Below are 22,288 nucleotides of genomic sequence, written 5' to 3' on the forward strand. Positions count from 1 at the left end.
GAAATGATCATCTATAGAAGAAGATAATTAGACTGGCAGCAGATTTCTCATTAGCAGCAGATTACAGAAGACTATTAAATATTATCTTCAAAATGTTGAAGGCAATAGAACTTCACACCATCTAACCATCAATCAAGAATGAGCCAAATAAAGCGCGAGTATCAGTCAGAGGAGGATTTAGTATAAACTACTGAAACTTAAGCTTCAAGACCCCTCATTTGCACAGGTCCCAATTCTGGGAGTTGTTGGACATTGCAGAGTGTTCCAGACAGAGAGGGAAAAGATATCAATGAGGCAAATCTGGAAAAGTGCTTACAGAGATTTCAGAAGGAAAGGACCTGAATCTCTAAGGCTTCTGTAATTATTGGGTCTTCTTTTCCTACTATATATATATATATATATATGTATACAATTCCATTCCTGATTTTGTATTTTATTAAAAGAAGATCCCAAAAGTGTGTTAGCTGTAGGCTCCACAAAACTGGATCTGTCCTTGACTTCAGCAAAAAGAAAAGTGAACCCAGAGAAAGAACTAGAAGTAACAGTAAATACAGAAATTGGTAAAAGGTTTTCAGAAGCTTAACTGATAATAGGGTATTAAAAATAAGAAAATTTTGTATTAAAAATGGATAAAAACATTGATATTAACATGGGTGGTTTAGATATACTGAATGCCTTTGTAGAGGAAGATAGTGTAAATGTAGAAAATCACTGGCCTCAAAAGCCTATGCTTATAGTTCATATAGCAAACAATCTGGCACATTTTTAGATGGGATAGCTATTAATTGCAACTTTTTAAAATCTGGGAGTAATAAAGAATTGCTCCCTTTACGAATGAGATTCTTAACTCTGCCTTCAATCATGCAGGATCACACTCTTCGGGCTGGCAATGGGGAGCTACTTAGCAAGGTTCAGCATCCACCATTAGGAGAGATTCTTAAACCCTTCAGAGGGCAAACATCTTCCCTTGGTGCTTGTTCTACTTAAGATAGTAACAGCTATACAATATGACAAAGCATTACCACGACCCACTCAGAGAGTAGCCTGGAAGCCCCTCATATATTTTATGAAGGAAGCTCTTCATAGAACAAAGTCATGCATTAACAACCTTTCAAAGTTTATGTCATTTGATAGAAAATTCACTGAATATAAATAGGAAAACTTAGTTTTCTCTCACATTCTTTCACATCTGCTATAATCTTTTTATGTAGATTCCTGCTATTTCTATTTAGAAGATGAAACGAAGATACCTACCTCAGAGGAAGTATTGTAAAACAAATTAAATGAGAATAAAACACTAAAGTGAGCCTAGCTCTTCAGAGAATATACTCCATTTGCCATTTAAGAGGTATACAGAAAGTGCATGAACCACCATTGTTAACAGATAAATATAATCTCTACACTGGTAACGTATTAAGTCTCTCTCCTCAGTAGACTGCTGATCAGTGTAAGGAGGAAATGGGATACAGGAGGGTTATATATATATATATATCTCTGCCTGAGGACAGTGAAGAAATCTACTGAATCCAATTTCAAAAAAGAAGGAGCAAGAGAGCAAGTGTTTATTGCCTGGTGAGCCACTTTTCCTAGTGGCCATATCAAAAAAATAGATATTTGGCATTCTGCATTTACCACTATCTTAGCATTCATCATAATGAAATGGAATAGCCTGTGAGTTTCCTTGAAGCCAGGGACCATGACTTATGCATAAGTTGTATTCCCAGTGTACACAATGTACATTGTACATAGAAAGTGCTAATAATATTGGTAGAGTTAATGGACAAAGGGAACTGAACCTCTATATAGCTAGAAAATCCTTGGTAGGGAAGGGTAGTTGATGACTACAATATGTTTAGTTACAGATGATTCCTGAGCTAATTCGAGGGGAGAAATCTATAAAGGTCTAGCAACATCTACAGCCACAAGTCAGTGGCACTACAAGAGATGACAGGGAGTTCAGTAAGAGAGACTGCTAGAACGACTATGAAGCAAGATAACTGGCAGCAGGGAAACCCAGATATAATCACTTCTTGTCAATTGTCTTTACTTGGAAGTATTAGTGAGCCAACTCATACTCATTTTCTATAGACTATTTAGAGATAGGATGGATAATACAAACTCACAATTGCATGTTTCGTTAAAATGCTTAGTAAATTTTCATAGACCCAACTATTTAGAAACTACTCAATAATTGACTGAAGGACTAATAAATAATTAAGTTTTCAGTTATTTTTAAGAAAGATATCAACGTTTGAGTTTCTCTGAGGCAGTGGTTGGCAATCCTAGCTACACACCAACCTAAGCCCCAATCCCAAACGTTCCAATTTGTTTGGTGCGAGTTGGGGTTTAAGCAGCAATATTCTTCAGAGCTCCCTAGATGATTTGAATGCAGTGATCCCCAAAATACTCTGCACATTGGAATTACCTGGGGATCTTTTTTTTTAAAAATTCCAAACCCAGGCCACACTGCCAGATAATTAAATCACCTTCTGGATATGGGGCCCAGGCATCCGTATTTCTTGAAGCTTCCCAGGGAATTCCAATATGTAGATAAGTTTGAGAATCACTTATTTAAAGGGTCTAAAGCCTGGTGAAAGTTTCTAACCATCTAATCACTAAACTGGTAACTCACCAGAGACCCACTACCTCCAGAAATAGTAATACTAAAGACAAGGGTGCAGAGCAACCAAAGGAGACAAGACACATACTGCCTCTCAAGTGTCACAGAGAAATATTTTATGAGGTTTCAGTAGAAGAGATGAAAAAGGGCCTTCATATAAAGAGTTATTCTAAGTGTTCCTGAGAGTTGGTAAGGTTAAGTCATACAAGCATGTTCAGCATTTTATTGGAAGATACTTGTACAAGCAGCAGTTCTTTATTCAAGTCTGAAAAGTTAGGACACGCATCTGATAAGTACTTTGCCAGTTCCTACATGGTATTTCTTTAGGGATTTGTAAGTGGGATTCAAATGCCAATGTCCATCCAAGGAAAAGTAGAGGAGCCAGAGATAAGATAACCAATATCAGAAAGGTTGACCAAAAAGACCCCACAAAAACAAAAAGGAAAGGAAATGCAGGCATGTTTAGTTTGCAAGTGATCTGGTTATTTCACTTAGGACCACAATGAATTAGTATTGACAGTGTCTTAAAGTGAGAGCTAAGCGACTAGTTCCTTATTAAAAGATCATCAACAATTCCTTTCCTTATTCGAGGAAACCAAGAGGCACGAAGTGAGCTGGGATAATGCTGGCCAGAACTTTCTCCCCAGCTTTTGAGACTGGATTTGCAGATCAGCTCACGAACCCAACACCTGAACTCTGCAATCTGGGCGGACTGTTCTGATTTCTATTTAAAGTGGTAGTCAGCTTCCCCAAAGCATAGAACTCCAATAACTGCATCTTCTTAGCCTCACTCAGATTTAAAACTTTCACCTTTTCTATTCTATGTGTGAAAAAAGAACATAGATTTTTTTTTAATGACTATGGTAATCTTGAGAAACACAGCAATTTGGGTAGAGCCATGTATTGAAGTCTATTAGGTTTTTATTAAAAATATACTTTAGACTCATTGATTTAATCAATTATAAGCAGTATTAGCTAAAAATGCTGTTGCAACCACTGAACTAATATAACAAACTGACCTCAAGACCCATTCTTCTGTGGTAAGACTCTGTAAGCTGTGCCCCTCTTACATAAGCTGGTAAATGCCACCAAAGGGGATCAGAACATACCCAAATACTATATGCATCAGTTTGAAATCCAAGAAAAATTGTCTATTAAGTGGACTCAGAGTTGTTACACTGGGATATTCACAATCACTAGCAGAGACTAATTTAAATGTACACCATTGTATCTGATAACCAAACACCTCCAGGGGATCTTCCAAAATTACAATACTAAAGAAACTGCTCTGTTTAAAACTTAGGGCATTGATTTTTATGATACCTTTAAAAAGTTTTATAGGATATTATGACGTCAGCCCATAGTTAAGTGACTTTTTAAACTCTTTAGTCTTTAAATTTTTTAATTCCTTTAAAATTCTTGATAACTGATCACTCTTAGAAAGAAGCTGGTCATTACTTCGGAACATCTGTTCCCTTTGATCCACCTAAATTCTATATTACTTAGTGAATTCTCTTTCTTTGCAAAACAGTACATAACAACAGGAAATTGAATTGGGTCTGTTTGTCCCAGTTTATCTGAAGCCCCAAAAGGCTAAGAACAAAAGTTCTCAAAGTCAAGTCCTTCCAAATAAATTCCAAAGCACAAGCAAAATGCCAGCCGACTTTTGCAGGACTTGCAAAGGAAGTAGTCAAAAAACAGTTCTGCAGTTTAACACCTACTTCGAAGATGTAAAGGGATGAAAACAGAAATAGGAAACACTACATCCTTGGGGAAAGTTTACCCATGTGCTGTGACTCCCACCCCTTCCCAGGAGGGAAAGATGGGAATTAAAGGAGCCAAGGAATATACCATTTGGGAGCACAGGGGACATAGTGGTCTCAGCCCTACCTAAAAATTCTAAGGAACATAATTCATCTCTCCCTGGTCAAAGGTTTGAGTTTTGAGTTTCCTGAACCAGGTGTGAGGAAGAGTGATAGGAAGTGGGGGAGGGGGACATTCCCAAACTCTGAGAGTTATTTCATTCTAGTCATGCTGTTAAAATGATTGTGCTCCAACAGTTTCATTTCTAGGAATGAAGTATATAACAAGCACTCAATACGCACTTGTTGGATAATCCTAGATTTCCCATTCACAAAACCCTTTTCTAATTCCCCTAAAAACTTTCACTGCACAGAAATTGATGCTACTGGGGCAGTATAGTAAAGAACTTTACATATTTTGAAGCCAAATTCACCATATTTCAAATTGCTACTCTGTCACTTTTGCCTTCTAAACTTTGGGGGAAATTAAGTTAACCTCTATGAGCTCAGTTCTCCCATCTGCAAAACAGAGATAACAAACATAATTAAAGGGTGGTTGTGACTAATAAAGAAAACAACCAATGTGAAGTATCCACTCAATATCAAAAGATACTGAAACTGTTACCCCACCCTCTCTTACCTCCTGCCTATGGATAAATTCTTTTGTTAGATATGTTAATGTTACATAGTCTGGTTTAAAGTGAAAAGCTCTCATTCTGCTTTTTGCCCGGGAGATTGCCAGTCTTCTTCAAGTGATTTTGCCAGGTATGTGAATGATCTACTGTGTGTGGATTTTGGTAGTTTAAGTCTCAGTTTTAGAGACGACTCAATGTTGGGACTAATTACTGTCTAGCTATTGACGCAATCCCAGGAAATACGCCCTTTTGGATTCAATCACATTTGTGCCTAATACGTACCATATCCTTTCAAGACTGTTTTTTTATCCCTAAAAATATGCATCTGTGGTATCCATGGGATATCTCTAAAAGATATCAGAACTGGGTTAATGGGAAAGCACAGGATACACTCAAGCTGTTTCAGTCATCAGGCCTCTTGTTTGGAAAACCTCAGTGAAGGCTGAGCGAGCTGATTACAGGAAAAGAAATTAACAGATGAGAAAGCTGACTTAAGAGTTATTGGGAAACAATGAATGAAAGAAAACTATTCAGCATTCTTCAAAGGGAGGGCAGGAGATTTTTTTTTAATGGTCTAAGTATTTTTCTGCATCTCGTCAACTCGAAAAAGAGAGGCTAGCATGTGACCGTTGATTCCCATTTTGTCAGAAACCGTGTTTTGTTTTTCTCTTATGTCACTAAGTTATTTTGTTTTTAAGACCACTGAATACTTCCCCTAGGGAGCCTGAGAAAGCCTCCAGGGAAGCTTCCTGAGTAAATGCATCCAATGAATGGAACGCAAGACAAAGAAACCTGAGCTCAGCCCTGGTTCTGTGCATTCTGAAGAGTCACATCTACTCTTATTACCATCAGAAAACATTTCTAAAGTGTTTTGAAGCCCTTAAATAAAAATTTCTCTATAACCGTAAAGCTGCTTATATTTGTATAAAAATTCTCAGAGATTTACTAGAGCTCATGCTTTCATACTTAAATATCTCCTAGGAAAAAATATTGAGAAATGTCTACCTTTTGAGATATAAATTGGCTGTAATAAGAAAAGTAGATTCACTCTAATTTTGACTAATCACCGAAGGCAAGACAAAAAATCTTCAAAGCAGTTATATATTGAAACATCTTTTTTTAACCTGAGATTGTAATATTTTAACAAGAATCATGATTGATTATATCATAAGTGGCCTCTTGTTTAGAATAGGTAACAAAAAATATTGGTAAGTATTAATAGGCGTCAGGAAAAGCAGAGAGAGAGATTTTTTAGTCTAGTTTTCCCCTTCTGAACAGGGGCTTCTCCAGCTCTAGGGCCTAAATTAATAACCATCTTCTAGGTTTGGTCATTCTCTGCTCTTTCCGTCTCCTCCTAATGGGTTGTTTCTGTTTTCTCCCACCTAAATTCAGCACCACATAAGCTTAGCTCTGTACCAGAGGGCAAACAATAAAATACAGTTGAGAAAGAATCCCAAGAAACACATGGATGGAAACTCGATTCAGTGCCAAATGTACCAAATGATCTTCTGATAAATAAGTGTATCTCTGCTGAATCAATTCCACAAGACTCAGCCAGAAAGAACTATATCAAATTACAGAATATTAAAATTCTTAATTGCTAAACAAATTAATCATTTTGTATTTAGTATTTTAATTCAAATTAATCAAGGTCTTTATGGTAGTGAGGTAAGGTAATCTAGGAAAGACACAAATCATTTTCAAAGAGAAACTGGATTTCTATGAATCATTACTAAGAGAAGAATCAGTGAAGTGGTAATTTGCAACATAAGGAAAAGAGAAAAATGCGTCACTGGGGAAAGAAGCAAATTAGAGTACTAAAATCTTTAAGACCACCATCTTCTTTGTGAAAACATATTTTTAAGAATGCAGTTAAAAATAATTCTATTTGATATATTTTAACATACAGGCATGTAAAAATTTATCTATACATAGATGTCTCAGTTTTTTAAAATCTGTGCCTTAGAGACAGAAGTTTTTTTAATCATTCTGTTTTGACTTTTTAAATGTCCTTTTCTCTCTTTCACCTATTTTTTAACCATGATCGCTTCCCTGTCTTGAAGACATTAAAAAATACTTCATTTTGAAGAAACAATCAAAGGGAGATCAACTGACATGCACGCGTGGCATCGGGGCACACCAAATGGCCCAATTAAACCATTTGCAGTCTTTGCAATGCACAATTTAAATGTACCTAAGAAATGTCAAATGGTTGCTCATGCAGAATTATCTTTGCCAATGAGCTATGCCTCAGGAACTGAGCACATAAATCCCTGCAGACGTTTGTCTCGGACACACACTGGAGGATGTTGGTTACCACAGAAGTGTAGAGACTTTTCAAGCTGTACACCATGACGAGAAATGCCTTCTTTGGGAGAGGTGGTGCCGCCGGAGGAAAATGAATCTCTGCCAGCACCTCTCTCTGTGGGAAAGAGCATTCCCCACGTCAGGCTCTAAAAACCAACGGCAGGAAGAAAACCTCTCTACAGTTTCCTTTCTCCACTGGGCAATTCTTCAACAGTTCAGAAAAAGTCTTCTCAATGTGATAAATTTGAAGAAAATATAGTAAAGGATTGAAGAGAGTTATCAGTTAAATCACAGGCTCAATGGGAAGCTTCTCCACTTGAAAAATGAAAAATAGCAATAAATTAACAGGAAACGAAATAGTTGGGTTGGCTCAAAAGTGGCCAGGAGGAGTAGCACTGACCACCCGCTCCCCCACTCCTTTCTCCACACAGAGGTTGACCTGTCTTGGAAGGTGGTTCTAGGTCTGGAACCCCCTACCTCAGAAGGCAAGGACTCTAATACTTCTACTGCCCTTACTTCCTCTTTGGAAGCTTCTTCCATTGCTAAGATACCTATTGGATTCTCTACCTACCTTGCTCGCACACCTCGCCAGGGCCTTGCTCTCTGCTTGCTACTGCCTGTCTACTGCGGGCTGCTTTCAATTCTGTTCTGACCCCTGCCTGCTTCAGCGAAGCACTCAATTGCCTTCTTGGATTGGACCCTTGGGACACAGTTCTTTACCCCTCTGCAGAAGCTTAATTGTTGTACACGGTTAAGAATGTATAAGAGTGTCCAACTGAAAAATGATCCATTAGGCTTCAAAGGATAGAGTGGGTAGAGGAATGAGGGAATTCGAGGGAGTGAGAGGAATGACTTGTAAGTCTATAAACAACAGCCTAACCAGCAGATACACATATATTTAAACATGCCTTCTTATAATCTTGGGATATGATGGATAGATTTCTAGTGGCTAGTACATGCTCATACCAGAAATGTATTAGATTGCCAGAAGGGTGGCAATTACATAATTAGGCTACTGCTTTTAGAATTGGCACATTTGATAGAAATTCATGACATTTACCATTTTTTAAATATTTTGTATGATTTATATTTTATCAAAGCCTAACATCAATAAGCTGTTATTTTAAATTCATCTCTAGTTTGATATTTAAAGACGTATTTCAGAGTAAGTTGTTTATTTATTTAAAAAAATAATGTGTCTCTGAGTCTATTCATTCCTATGTAGCATGGTATACCAGTTAATTAACAGAATTGGCTATTAATGAAAGTCTTCTAGTAAAAATAAAGTGAATAACACTAACACAGGCTTTATCAACTATATCATATTCAATTACATAAGACACTATACTAACGACACTCTGTCAACCGTATAAGTCTGGGGAATGGCATCAATAATTTTGTTCAGTGATATCTTCTTCCTGCCTCTTAGGACTAAAGTCAAGACGAAGCCCAAGATGTAAAAGTAGAAGAAAGAAAGCTCTTATATTTATGCACTATTTTAACTATTTACTTGGAAAGACACTTACAGGGTTAAATACCTCTAAATATGTTCATATATCAACATTGTTCTGAATTTTAGGTGTTTAAAATGTTTACTGTGAAGTCCTTTCATAATAATTATAGCAGAACCCCAAATCTACCTAACAGTTTATCATATTCAGCTGGATTTCACTTCTAGATGTAATTACCTTGAATTCTTTCATTTTTTCTCACAGATATAACTTTTCCAAATTGTAAATAACATTCTTTTTTGAGTTCATAAAGGACATGACATTTTGGCTCCCACTGATAGTAACTAATTTAAGAATGCTCGCTCATGAATCACATTTCCCCTTCTCTGCATTTCTCAGAGCCTGCTTCCTATATTTGATTCATTGGCATCACGCTTGCACCTAGTACAAACTGATGTCTTCCATGAGCTAGGCACTAGCCATCTGCCTCTTCTATCTCTCCAGAAGATTGGAGAGAATTATATTGCTTTGAACTAATCATCCTCAGAGAAAAAAACATGATAGAAAGTTGGTCTTAAAATAATAATTTTTCAGTTGTAATTCATATTTATTACAGCCCAACACCCAAACAAGTCTCACTGAAGAGAAATATAAACATTCTTAAAATAACATGACAAATAAAAGTGATCCCTTGGTTAACGTCCTGTGGACATTTATTTTAAAGAAGGCTTAACAACATTTACCATTCATAGGAATCTGCATACATATTAAATGGAACTGAATAAATGACAACCTATAAGTCAAGATTTACAGTGAAACAATACTTGTCAGTGGCACTAGTACCCTTAAATCTAATAAATGTAGTTTTCGGGATCACGGATATTAGCTTAACCAATAGGTCAAAATTCTCATTAACTGGATGCTCATTAAGTAGTATTTGATGCTTTCAAGCCAGATGAAATGCCACCTTTAATTAGCAATAGAAAGAAAATAATCAAATAATCACTGTAAAAACGCCTTTCTTTACTATAAAATATGTGGTCATTGTAAAACACTATTATCCATAAGAAATCTATTCAATCATATATACGTTATATATATGCACATATGTATAGCATACGTATGTATATATATGTATCGTAAATGAAAGGTTATTAAAATTTTGTTCTATAGGTTTTTCAGCAGATTTTTCACCATCACAATATACAAGCCCAAGGTAACTATCATTTCCATTTCTGCAAAAGGCAGAATTTGGTCAAGTAAAAATTATAATGCCTTGAATTTCCATAAACACATAAACTTGTCTCTTTTCTTCTACAAATCCATATAAAAGTAGACGCAGGCACCCCAAAGGGAGAATAAAGCCACATTTGTTCTAACTCAGGCTGTCACTTCAAAGATAATTTTCAGTTATTATGAGTTCAAATAAAAGACAATTAATAAAAATGCATCTATAAAAATTTACACCATGACTACACAAAATTATAATGTGTATTTTAGACTCAATTCTGAAATATACCGGGTAGCCTATTTGAAATAATTCAAACTTCAGATATAAAAGAAAAGCAGTTCTTGTAAAGGATAAGCTTAAACTAAGAAGAGTTCTTGGTGTTGGAGGTCACAGTTTGTTCCCATTAAATACAAACTCAGGACCAAATCACAAATAATATTACAGTTAAAGAGAACATGATTCTTTAGGTTATATATTTCAAAAAATTAAGTTCTTAGTATCGATAAAAATGAGACAACTAAGGGAAGAAGAATAAATCTACCTAGCTCAGTTTTCCACACTACCTTCTACTCCATCTTTCTTAAGTATGAAGCTTTAGGAACCCCAAAATATATCAGCATATAAACCAAAGAAGAGTTATCCCAATTATTGTCATCTTCCCCACCCTTCAGAGAAATTAACAAAAGTCTTAGGGAACACCCACCTTCAACAAATGACTCGCATGTACTGACTTGAGCCCTACTAAAAATTTCTACTTTAAAAAAACTAAAACGTTGAAAACTGAACTGAACAACTGAAATAATTGTCTTTATTTTTCTTTAAAAAAGTCATTATATTTTCTCACCACGTTTCTTCCTTCCTTATGTTCCCTTTCTCAGTGTATCAGTGGTAGTTCAATAGGCTGTACCTTAGCCATATAAAACAGGACCATAAACTGAGATGAAATTAAGAATGCTGCTTAAAGTATTTGAATTTATATATTCATATATAGGATTATGAAAAACTTAAGCCTTCTCTAATTGGTCCAGAGAAAATTAAGCATTTTCCTCTCTACAGCTCACTATAATAGTCCATAGTACCCAGCTTTTAGTTCCTTAAAACATTTAGTTATTTACAGACCTATCTCCCCTGCTATATTAGACACCTCATCAGGGGAAGACTCTATCTTGTCAACACCTTTCTTCTCCCAGTCTCTAAAATAGTGGTAGAACATATAGGGTACTCAATAAATGTTCAGTGAATTGATTTTATATATTTTGGCACAGACATTTATCATTTATGTATTCTGCTGACCAAGTGGGACAGGCATTGAGCTACTGCTCAAAATTTTAGCAGAAGACAACAGAGTAAATTCTCCCCAAGGGTAAACTTAATATCCTTGCCTTTTCATGTTGGCGACTTCAAGTGTCTAAAATTATAGCTGTCTATATGCCATAACAAGGTAGGGCATTTTCTTTCTGGGTATGTACATATAAATATATTTTGACTCTACAGCATATGGTAATAACTTTAAGATTAAATACCTAATTGTGAAAAAAAGAGCTGTTCCTGCCAGAATCCAAGTCCTGTGAAAGTAGCCAATGCTGTCTCATTAGTTACTAAGCTAATGGAAACATTGCCAGCATTTCTTTCAGAGTCTAGAAAACAGAGTCTGTAATGTGCCAAGTCTTCACTGATTTATTTTTGTAAACAGCGGTGTAATAAACTTGAGGAAGCCAAAAAAGCAAATTTTTTTAAAATAAATATTCATTTGCTATCAAGATGGATATGACCTTTTTACCCAAGCCTATTACTGACAATTCAGAAAGACTATGTGAATTAGTCATTCATTTATCTTAACTGCATTTGCAGGTACTATCACAACTCAAGTTTAAAAATGCCATCAATTTTGCATTCCTGTGGCTTTTATATAAGAAATCACATTATTTTACCCATGTACCTTATTATATTCTGACCTTTCAGGAAAATCTGATAATATAAATCTACAAAGTGCAATACTACTCAAGAATTCCACTTTTCTCCTGCAGCATGCCTGAACATAACCTTCAGTGTTACAGTCATTGTATGACATGGGGGTGCTATTAAGAGGCATAATAGTGGGGTTCAGAGCTGGGCATGCTCAGGAAGCAAGGTGTTTGAGTCTGGCTCAAGGACTTACTGGTCATAAGACTTTGGGACAAATTATCTCAGTCTTCTAAGCCTCAGTCTTAAATCTACACAATGAAGATCATTTAGTACGCATATCCTTGTTTTCTTCAAATGACTAAATGAATTAATTCATGTAAACTGCTAGGGCAATGCCTGTGACACATTAAGAACTCAGTAAAAGTTAATTATCATGATGCATCAATATGGATCACTGATTTAAAATTAAGCTGCTTGGGAGAAGGGACACTGTAAATATTTTGAGAGCTTGCGTTCTCTCTGTTTCAATTCAGATACTGTCTTAAAAGTTTAGGTATTTCACTTACTTAGATGAATTTCACTCTCACAAAATATAAGAAACATGCGGCATTACGTTTCCTGGACTTAGACCAAATAGAGCTCAATGCCTTTTTTTAAAAATCCCCAAATTTCTATAATTTCTTATGCATAATGAAAGGTAAAATAGACTCGGAATAGAATGGTGCTTGTTTACATGCATCTGGTTGCATTTCTAAAATGCACGTCTATGAGCGTTAACATAAACATTTAGTCTAGTTCTTGAACTCCATGGGGTAGGTGTGAGGATAGGGGAAGAGTTTCATACAGGAGATGTCATATCAGTTAGTTTTCAAAAACAAATGAGATTTCAGTGGTGAATAAGGCAAATAATTTAAGCTAAGGTAAGGTCACAGACTGGAGAGAAGTGGGCATGCAACTCAGAGCATAGCAACAAATCTGACTGGCTAGTGACCCATATACGCCAGTGAAGAGGTACTCAATAAAGCAGGAAAGGCCAGGACCAATCTACAGAGAGCCTGGGCTGACTGGCTGAGTCTGGATTTCAGTATCCAGGCAAAGTGGATTGTTGATCTTAGATACTTGGAAGTCTAAGCAGGACTGTTTGTAGGGACTAAAGATGATGAAGCTGTGAATCCAGGGAGATTCATGGCTCACAGACTGACACCAACAGCTCAAAGCGGGAGTGAGTTGGGTAGAGGTGGCTGGGGATTATGCTGCATTCCTACCTCTCCCTCACATTCCTCATCTGCAAGTACTATCAAACCTACCTCCAAATCTATCTCAAGTCCACAGGCTCTTCAACATGTTCACTGCGACCTCAATCACCCATGCCACTCTCAACTCTGACAGCTCTAACAGACTTCTAAGAGGTCTCTAGGGTTCCAAACTGCCCTGTTCCCATTCAGTTTTCAAAACATTGATTCTCCACAGTGCAGCCAAAGTAATACTTAAAAGTGTAAATTGAATGATTTCACTTATTTGCTAATGGCCTTTCAGGGATATTCCTGTGACACTTTCATTAAAATCTATGTTCACAGCCCTTCATTCACAATATATTCTAACCACATGTATATTCTTTCACTTACTCTTCATACCAAGCTCTTTCCTGTCTCAGTAAATACTATTCTTTCTGTATGGAATGTTCCTCCATCACCACCAGATCATTTCAGAGCTGGTTCCTTCCGAACCTTAGCGTTTCAGCTTTAAAGTTATCTCCTTCCCCATTCAATAGGGTTCCACTGGTATTCACTGACTCAGCACCCTTTATTCTCCTTAAAGTATTTTCTGCAATTTTGAGCTATTTTATTTTCTGTTTACTTGTGTGTACGCAAACGTGTGTGTGTGTTTGGCTGGTTTGGTCTTTGTTTGTCTCACATAGTAGACCATAAATTCTATGAGGACAAGAACAACTTCTGTACTGGGATAAAATAGATACTCAATAAATACTTATTTAGTGAATAAATTAATGAACAAAGAATAGACAAATGAATGAGATTTTAACATATGAGAATCATAAAAAACCAAAGGATAAGTCAGAAACAAATGCTATTTTTGAAGTAAAAGGAGAGAAGGATCCAAGAAACTGTTTAGGAATATAACATTTTAAATAGATAGGGACCATGTTCCAGGTAGCACAGGAGATGCTTTACATTGGTTATTTCCTTTAATCTTTGAAGTAATTCTTAAAGGCAATGGGCCTAGTAGCCAACTTTTGCCCCTCCAGATCCATTCCATTCTCCATTCTTTTCCCCTGTGTAGTAAAGAATCCAACCTCAGCCAAAATGAGGTCTGGCCTTTGCCCTTGTCTTCTGGGAAGTAATCTCTATGCTCTTGTAATCTTAGGAGCCTGGGAGCCTTGGGTCATGCTGGATACTCTAACGGTAACATTTAGGGCAGGGGCTGCCATGCCAGCAAACCCAACAATGTGACTTAGGATGGAGGCTTTGGGGCACATAGTCTCAGTCCACCTAGAGACTGAGATCAACCACATCAGCAATCAATGACTGGATCATGCCTGTGTAACACAGCCCCAGTACAAACTCTGAACACCAAGGCTCGGGTGAGCTTCCCTGGTTGGCAATACTACATGCATATTGTCACACACTGATGCCAGGAAAGTAACATGTCCTGACTCCACAAGGAAGGAGAAATGGAAGCTTCACATTTGGTGCTTTCCCAGACTGTGCCCTATGTACTTCTTTCATTAGCTAATTTAAGTCTGTATTATCCTTTCCTAATAATAAATCATGAGAGTGAGTAAATAGTTTTCAGTGAGTTATGTGAGTCTTCTAGCAAATTATAGAATCTGAAGGCGGTTTTGAGAACCTCCTCCCAAAATGCAAGTGGTATCAGAAGTAGGCAATTTAAGGGACTTTTGCCTCTGACTTTGTAGTTGGCTTAAACTCTTACACCCAGCATGATCTCTGACTTGGGAAGCTGACCTGTATGGATTATATAAATGGGTTCAACTTTTACCTCAAGGTTGATTACAGCCAATTGGGAGCCCAGATGAAGGCTAGAGAGACGGAAGGTAAAGAAGCTGGCATTTATTCATGTGGTTCTCTCTCGGTAGGACTATCTCAGACTGGCTGTGTCCCTCTTTGATAGAAGGTCACTGCTCCCCTTAAGGTAGAATGCGTTACATGATTCTTTCACACACTTTTTCATTCTAGAACCTGGTTAACTCTTCCCATCCCTTCTCCCTCTGGATGGAAAAGGAGGATGCTGAAGTGAAATCGGTAAGGCTAGTTCTGATGCTGCAGGCCCTGCATTCCTGCACTACTTTCCCTTGTTATTCCCCTATACCCACTCACACTTTTGTAATTAGTGCTTCTGAAAATAAATCCTTCTCAACTTTTTCTAAACTGAGTGGGCTTTTTTCTTTTCTGTCAGGAGCTTAACTGATACAGGAAAGCACTATGTCATTTCACAGATAAGAAAATAGCGGCTCAAAGAGGTAAAAATAAGTTGTTTAAAGTCACATAGAAAGGGTAAAAGAAAGATTTGAAGCCGGATTTGACCAATGATAGAGAATATTCTCTTTCCATTACAACAGGCAGAAGAAAAGCAGACAAAGGAAATAAGAAGGAAAAGCAAGAGAAATAGGCAGAAAACCAGGAAAATGCATGGGCAAAGTCTCTTAAGGAGAATTTCAGCAAGAGATTGCGGATGTAGTGGTGAGCAGTGTGAAAGATATAAAATCCTTCAAAGAAGACTGACTGAGTGCTCAGTAACCCCTGAATTAAACCATTGTGACATCAGGACATTTGAAATGTGAAGCAAGAAAAATAAATAAATAAAATCATGTAAATATTATGCAGTATAGGTCAATGAACTGTGATGAAGAATAGTGTCTGTTTACCAACATATGGATACATACTTACCTGCATACATATACATATATAAAACGACCAGAGAGAACATAGAATAAGAGAAGTAAAGTATATGAGAAGACAGATGGCTAAATTTATTTCATGTATCACTAATAATTTTGCAAAAACGTCTGTGACAGGCAGCATTTTCATTGCGGAAAAGGAACATTTCACAATAAACTTTGGCAAAGAAAAATGTATTCTGTATGAAACAATTTCTCACATTTCCAAGCTGATATAAATTAATATTCAAAATGTATCAAGAAAAAATAGTGATTGATCTTCATATTTTCATGAAATCAATATGCAGCTTAAATTTGTCATTTATGCATATTTTGTAAAACACTAGTGCTTTCCAGTTCTGGGGGATAAAACGACAGAAAACATAAGGTGTAGGGTCTAAAATTTAGTAAATATTCTTTAATCAAACAAAAAATATTTTTGAGGAAAAACATCAACTAATAAACTATAATCTTTCCAAGTTGTTGTTTTTAGATTTATAATAGCACATATATCAACTTTAGGCGATGAAAGAAAAACATCTTAGTGTTATCAAAAGCAATTTAAAAACCTCCTTTTAATTTCCAACTAAAACTTAATACTGAGAATAGCAATGCTGAAAGACACTCTGTCTATTCTCCAAACTTTAAACTTCCCAGAACAAACCATGATGTCATTCTAGTTTTAGAAAAGACATCTCAGAAATCTAACACAAATCCCTTTTGTTCTTTTGTTCATGGAATTAATGGGCTAATCAGGGGGTGAAGCCAGCAATCTCTCTGCCAATAACAATAAAAGAGAAATTTCTTGAGAGAGTAGCTTTTTACTCAGCCCCTAGTCGGGTACTCAGCTATGAGGGAGGGCTGGGTGCATGGATACGCTCTGGCAGAGTAGAGTGGATGCTAAACTGAGGGTCAAGAGGTCTGCTCAGAAAAGGCTTCCTTTTTCAACCTAAGTAAATGAATTCACTATTATTTTTCTTTAATCTTCTCACCTTTAAATTGAAGGGAGTGTACGAGATATGGTAAGGCAAACAGATTCCTTCCCTTGTACCAACTCCTTTTTACTGGTAATGACTGCTGGGCATGCAAGAAGGAGGCTTTGTGTTCAGTAGGAAGGAGACAATTAGCAACGTCTGCCATGGGCAGGCTGCAGTGGAAATGCTATTTATTTGCTAGAGAATTGCTAGATGTCCTTTCAACTCAAACGTTTGGTATAATGAGGAATAATAATGAACTAATCTATAATGATAGACCATCAACAGTAGTGAACCTGGATTTTTTCACCTATAAAATTAGAAAGCTATAGTGGATAACATCAGGGGTCCATAAAACTAGAAAATTCTGTCTCTAGGTAGAAAAGTTTTAAATTATGTTTTAATTGCTATTTGGAGATTAATAATTATAATGAACACTGATGATTATATTGACCAATGTCAAGTAGCATTTGGATTCCAAACATATGGATATACAAAGCAAGGATTCTTCTGGAACTCTTAGGTGTATTTCTCACTAATCCCCACCCAATTACCATTTTGGGCTCAGATGCCCGGGGGAGATGGCGTCATTTGGAACTGGTCTCCTTCCTGGAGAGACAGCTAACGTGGAAAGAGAGTTGTACCAATTTCAAACAACTGACCCCCAGGCTCTCTTCAGATCTGTCCTGAATGTGCTATTGAAGCAGTTTCCAGGGCTAAAGATAGGACAAGGTCCCCCCGAAAAGTTCTTTCACTGTTTTCAAATATATCATGAAACAAGTCACATTTCAGTCTCTGGTAGAGCCATCTCTGAAGTTTCACATTCAGGGTATCTGCCATCCCTGCCCTTCTGCAAAAACAGATCATATATAATAGAAGAGAGGTGATAAATATTACCCAGAATCTCACAACACAGATTTATAGGTTGAAAGGAAAACAGTTTTTAGCAAAAGTAGTTCACATTTTTGTCAGAAATATAGGACTAGATGTAAAACCCTAGTGAGAAAAACACTTGCCAATGTGTAAATTCCAAAGAAACTTTGAATAATGAAAAGAAAGCTATAAATTCCATTTGGAAAAATAGCGAGTACCATGAAACTGTAATGGGTTGCAGGCTCCACCTCAAACAGACGCCTTTGCATCTGAAAATGTCAAGTGATCCAATATGCTGAACATTCCACCGAAGTTTAAAGCAGCACATCCCGTGGCTGTGCTGCTAATAACTGTCCTGGCCGATAGTGATTAGTATTCAGGGGATGAATAAGAGTTTAGGGAAGTAATTTATGGAGATAATGGCTAGAGAAAGCCTTTTTTTTATTAAATAAAAATGTTATCTTTCTAGAAAGGAACTGGTGATTAGAAAATATTTTATTAAGAGAATAAGAAAGATTGGTAAAAACTTAGCCAGGGTAAGCTGTTTTCACAAACCACACTTTACAAGTCTGCCAAATTAAGCCTCATCGGGGAAATACTAATTGAGTATAAAACGATTCCCCTTGTTGAGTATGGACTACTGATTCACTACTGCTGTGACAGCCACACTGAAGGTGCCTTGGACAGTAGATACACCATATGGTATTTGAACCCAACTCTAAATATTTAAAGCTAGAACAAACCTACATTTCTTGATTGTATATATAAACAGATACATCTTCAAATTTCAGTTAAGAAATTAAAAAGGATTACATATTTGATATTTTTCTTTACAGTATTGTTAATTCAAGTCTTTGAACTTAAATTTCAGATGAGAAAAAATCATGACTTTAAAAACATTCATATCTTTTAGTTTTTAAGTAATATGATGTTATGTATCACTAAAAGTTTATAACATATAAAGAACTCTTACAACTCAACAACAAAAAATCAAATAACCCACTTCAAAAATGGGCAAAGAGGGGCTGCCCCCATGGCTGAGTGCTTAAGTTCACGCAATCCACTTTGGTGGCCCAGGGTTTTGCCAGTTCAGATCCTGGGCATGGATATGGCACTGCTCATCAAGCCATGCTGAGGCAGCATCCCACATAGCACAACCAGAAAGACCTACAACTAGAACATACGACTATGTACTGGGGGGCTTGGGGAGAAGAAGAGGGAGAAAAATTAATTAATTAATTAATTAATTAAAAGATTGGCAACAGATGTTAGCTCAGGTGCCAATAAAAAAATGGGAAAGGACTTGAATAGACATTCTCCAAAGAAGATACACAAATGGCCAACAAGCACATGAAAAGACGCTTAACATAATTAAGCATTTAAAAATGCAAATCAAAACTACAAGATACTTCTTCACACTCACTAGAATGGTAAGAATTAAAAAAAATGTAAAATAACAAGTGTTGGCAAGGATGTAGAGAAATTGTAACCCTCACATACAGCTGGTGGGAATGTAAACAGGTATAATCACTGTGGAAAACAGTTTGGTGGTTCCTCAAAAAGTTAAATATAGAATTGTCATATAACCCAGCATTCCATTACCCCCAAAATTCAAAATAGGTACTCAAACAAATACTTGTACATGAATGTTCATAACAGCACTTTTCACAATTGCCAAAAGGTAGAAACAACCCAAATGTTCACAAGTGGATAATGGATAAACAAAATGTGGTATATACATACAATGAAATATTATTTAGCCATAAAAAGGAATGTTGTACTGATATATGTTGTAATGTGGATGAACCTATAAAACTTTATGCTAAGTGAAAGAACCCAGACACAAAAGGTCACATATCGCATGATTCCACTTATATGAAATATCAAGAATAAGTAAATCTATAGAGGTGGAAAGCAGATTTGTGGTTGCCAAGAGCTAGAGAGAAGAGAGAACAACGAATGACTACTTAAGGGGTCTGGGGTTTTATTTTGGGATGGTGAAAATGTTTTGGAATTTGCTATAGGTAGTGGTTGCACAACACCATGAATGTACTAAATGCCACTGAATTGTATGCCGTACACTTTAAAATGATTACATTTATGTTATGTGAATTTTACTACAATTTTTTTTGTTACAGTAGACTTCCTAAGACTCTGTTGAGAGTAAGTGTCCATGAAAAAATGATGGAGTCACGACAAATGAGTGAAAGAGAATTTTAAAAGGAAATACTATCCACTGCCAAATCAGGGACAACGTAAGAATCACAATGAATAATGATGGTAATAGCTTATAACTCGTTGTGGGGAAAAAGAATACATTAGTCCCTACTGGTACTAAACAAAAAGGGAGAAGAGAAAGCTATTTTTTAGAATAGGATGCTAACTGACAAACATAAAAGGAATAAGAGAGTTAGAAACAACCAGGTTGAAACATCATAATACAACTTGATTCAAGCAAGAATCATAATGGGATGGTAAAACTATTGCATAAAAGTTAGTAAGGAATAGACTATGTACAAAAAAGATATTACTTAATACCAAAAAAAGTTAATGCTACACCAGAGAAATCTGACAGATAATACCAATGCTAAGGGATTGAGGTTACTATCACTAAAACTGGGGCAAACTGACATCATGTGCCTCTTGATAAAATGTACTTAAGTTGTATTACTTTCAAAATGCAAAACCTCAATCCAATCATTAGGAAACATTAGAAAAACCCAAAATAAGGGACATTCTACAAAATTCAAAAAATATCAGTGTCATGAAAAACAAAGAAAGTCTGAAGAGACATGACAACTAAAAGCAATGTGTGATCCTGGACTGCATTCTTAGTTAAGACAAAGAAATGGTTATACCCCTCCTAAGTGGCCACCTGCCGTGCCACACTCAGTGGGCAGCCTTGGCTGGGAGCCCTTCCAAAGTGGCCTCCTACCTCACCAGAACCAGTAAGTGGCCCTGGTTGGGACCAGCATCCCATCAAAGTGGCTCCTACCCTTGGGGGCTGGCCATGCACATCAGAGAGCCTGCAACAGTTCCATCCATGCCTTGCATCCAGCTGCACTAAAGGCCTGCCCCACCCACCAGTGTGTCCAAAGCTGTTGCAGTTGGGACTTACAATCAGTCACTTGGGCAGCCAGCCCTGCCCACCAGCATACCCACAGCAATTTCAGCCCAGTCACAACAGAAGGATACACACTGTCCACAAAGGGAACAACCCTGGAGCACTTGGCTCCAGAGACCAGGGGAGACCACACTACTGGGCCCCACAAGACACCTTCTACATAAGGCTGCTCCTTCAAGAATAGGAGACATAGCTGATCTATCTAATATATAGAAACAAATACAGAGAGTTAGGCAAAACGAGGAGACAAAGAAATATATTCCAAATGAAAGAATAAGACAGCCTCAGAAAAAGAACTAAACAAAATGAAGATAAGCAATCTACCAGATAAAGAGTTCAAAGTAATAGTCATAATGATGCTCATCAAACTCAGGAGAAGAACAGAGGAACACAGTGAAAACTTGAACAAAGAAATAGAAAATATAAAAAAGAACCAACCAAAGCTGAAGAATACAATAACAAATGAAAAATATACTAGAGAGAATCAACAGCAGATTAAATGATGCAGAAGAACTGATCAGCAATCTAGGAGACAGGGTAGTGAAAATCACCCAATCAAAACAACAGAAAGAAAAAAGAATTTTAAAAAGTGAGGACAGTTTAAGGGACCTCTGTGACAATATCAAGCATACTAACATTCACATTCTAAGGGTCCCAGAAAAAGACGAGAGAGGGAAAAGAACAGAAAACCTATTTGAAGAAATAAAGGCTGAAAACTTCCATAACTTGGGAAAGGAAACAGATACCCAAGTTCAGGAAGCCATATAGTCTAGAACAAGATAAACCCAAAGAGATCCACACCAAAACACATTATAATTAAAATCCAAAAGTTATAGGTAAAGAGAATTTTAAAAGCAGCAAGGGAAAAACAACCAGCAATGTACAAGGGTACATCCATTAAGACTATCAGCAGACTTTTCAGCAGAATATTTACAGGCCAGAAGGGAGTGGCACAACATACTCAAAGTGCTGAAAGGAAAAACGTACAACCAAGAATGCTCTATCCAGTAAGATTCTCACTCAGAATTGAAGGAGAGATAAAGAGGTTTCCAGACAAGCAAAAACTAAAGGAGTTCATCACCACTAAACTGACCTTATAAGAAATGTTAAAGGGACTTCTTTAAATGTAAGAGAAAAAGCCATAACTAAAAATACAAAAATTAAGAAAGAAAATCTCACTGGTAAAGACAAAAATATAGCAAAGGTAGTGGATCAAGGCTGGCCCCATGGTGTAGTGGTTAAGTTCAGCATGCTCCACTTCAGTGGTCCAGGTTTGCAGGTTCGGATCCCTGACCTACACCACTCATCAGCCATGCTGTTGTGGCAACCTACATATAAAGTAGAGGGGGATTGGCACAGATGTTAGCTCACGGCTAAAATTCCTCAGCAAAAAAAAAAAAAAGAAAGAAAGTAACAGATCAAACACCTATAAAGATAGTATTAAAGTTAAAAG

At 36.7% G+C, this 22,288-nt stretch overlaps 1 protein-coding gene and 1 long non-coding RNA gene across 10 annotated transcripts in view; one reads left to right on the forward strand and one right to left on the reverse strand.

The window, feature by feature from the left end:
- Positions 1 to 22,288, reverse strand: part of IMMP2L (inner mitochondrial membrane peptidase subunit 2) — an 848,424-nt gene that overhangs the window by 348,509 nt on the left and 477,627 nt on the right. The gene's annotated exons all lie outside the window — the stretch shown is intronic.
- Positions 5,081 to 15,683, forward strand: LOC139083050 (uncharacterized). Its single transcript, XR_011539540.1, has 3 exons — positions 5,081 to 5,187; positions 15,164 to 15,229; positions 15,547 to 15,683. It is a non-coding gene; the product is annotated as an uncharacterized lncRNA (long non-coding RNA).

Source organism: Equus przewalskii, chromosome 4 (genome assembly GCF_037783145.1).
Source record: "Equus przewalskii isolate Varuska chromosome 4, EquPr2, whole genome shotgun sequence".
Lineage (NCBI taxonomy): Eukaryota > Metazoa > Chordata > Mammalia > Perissodactyla > Equidae > Equus > Equus przewalskii.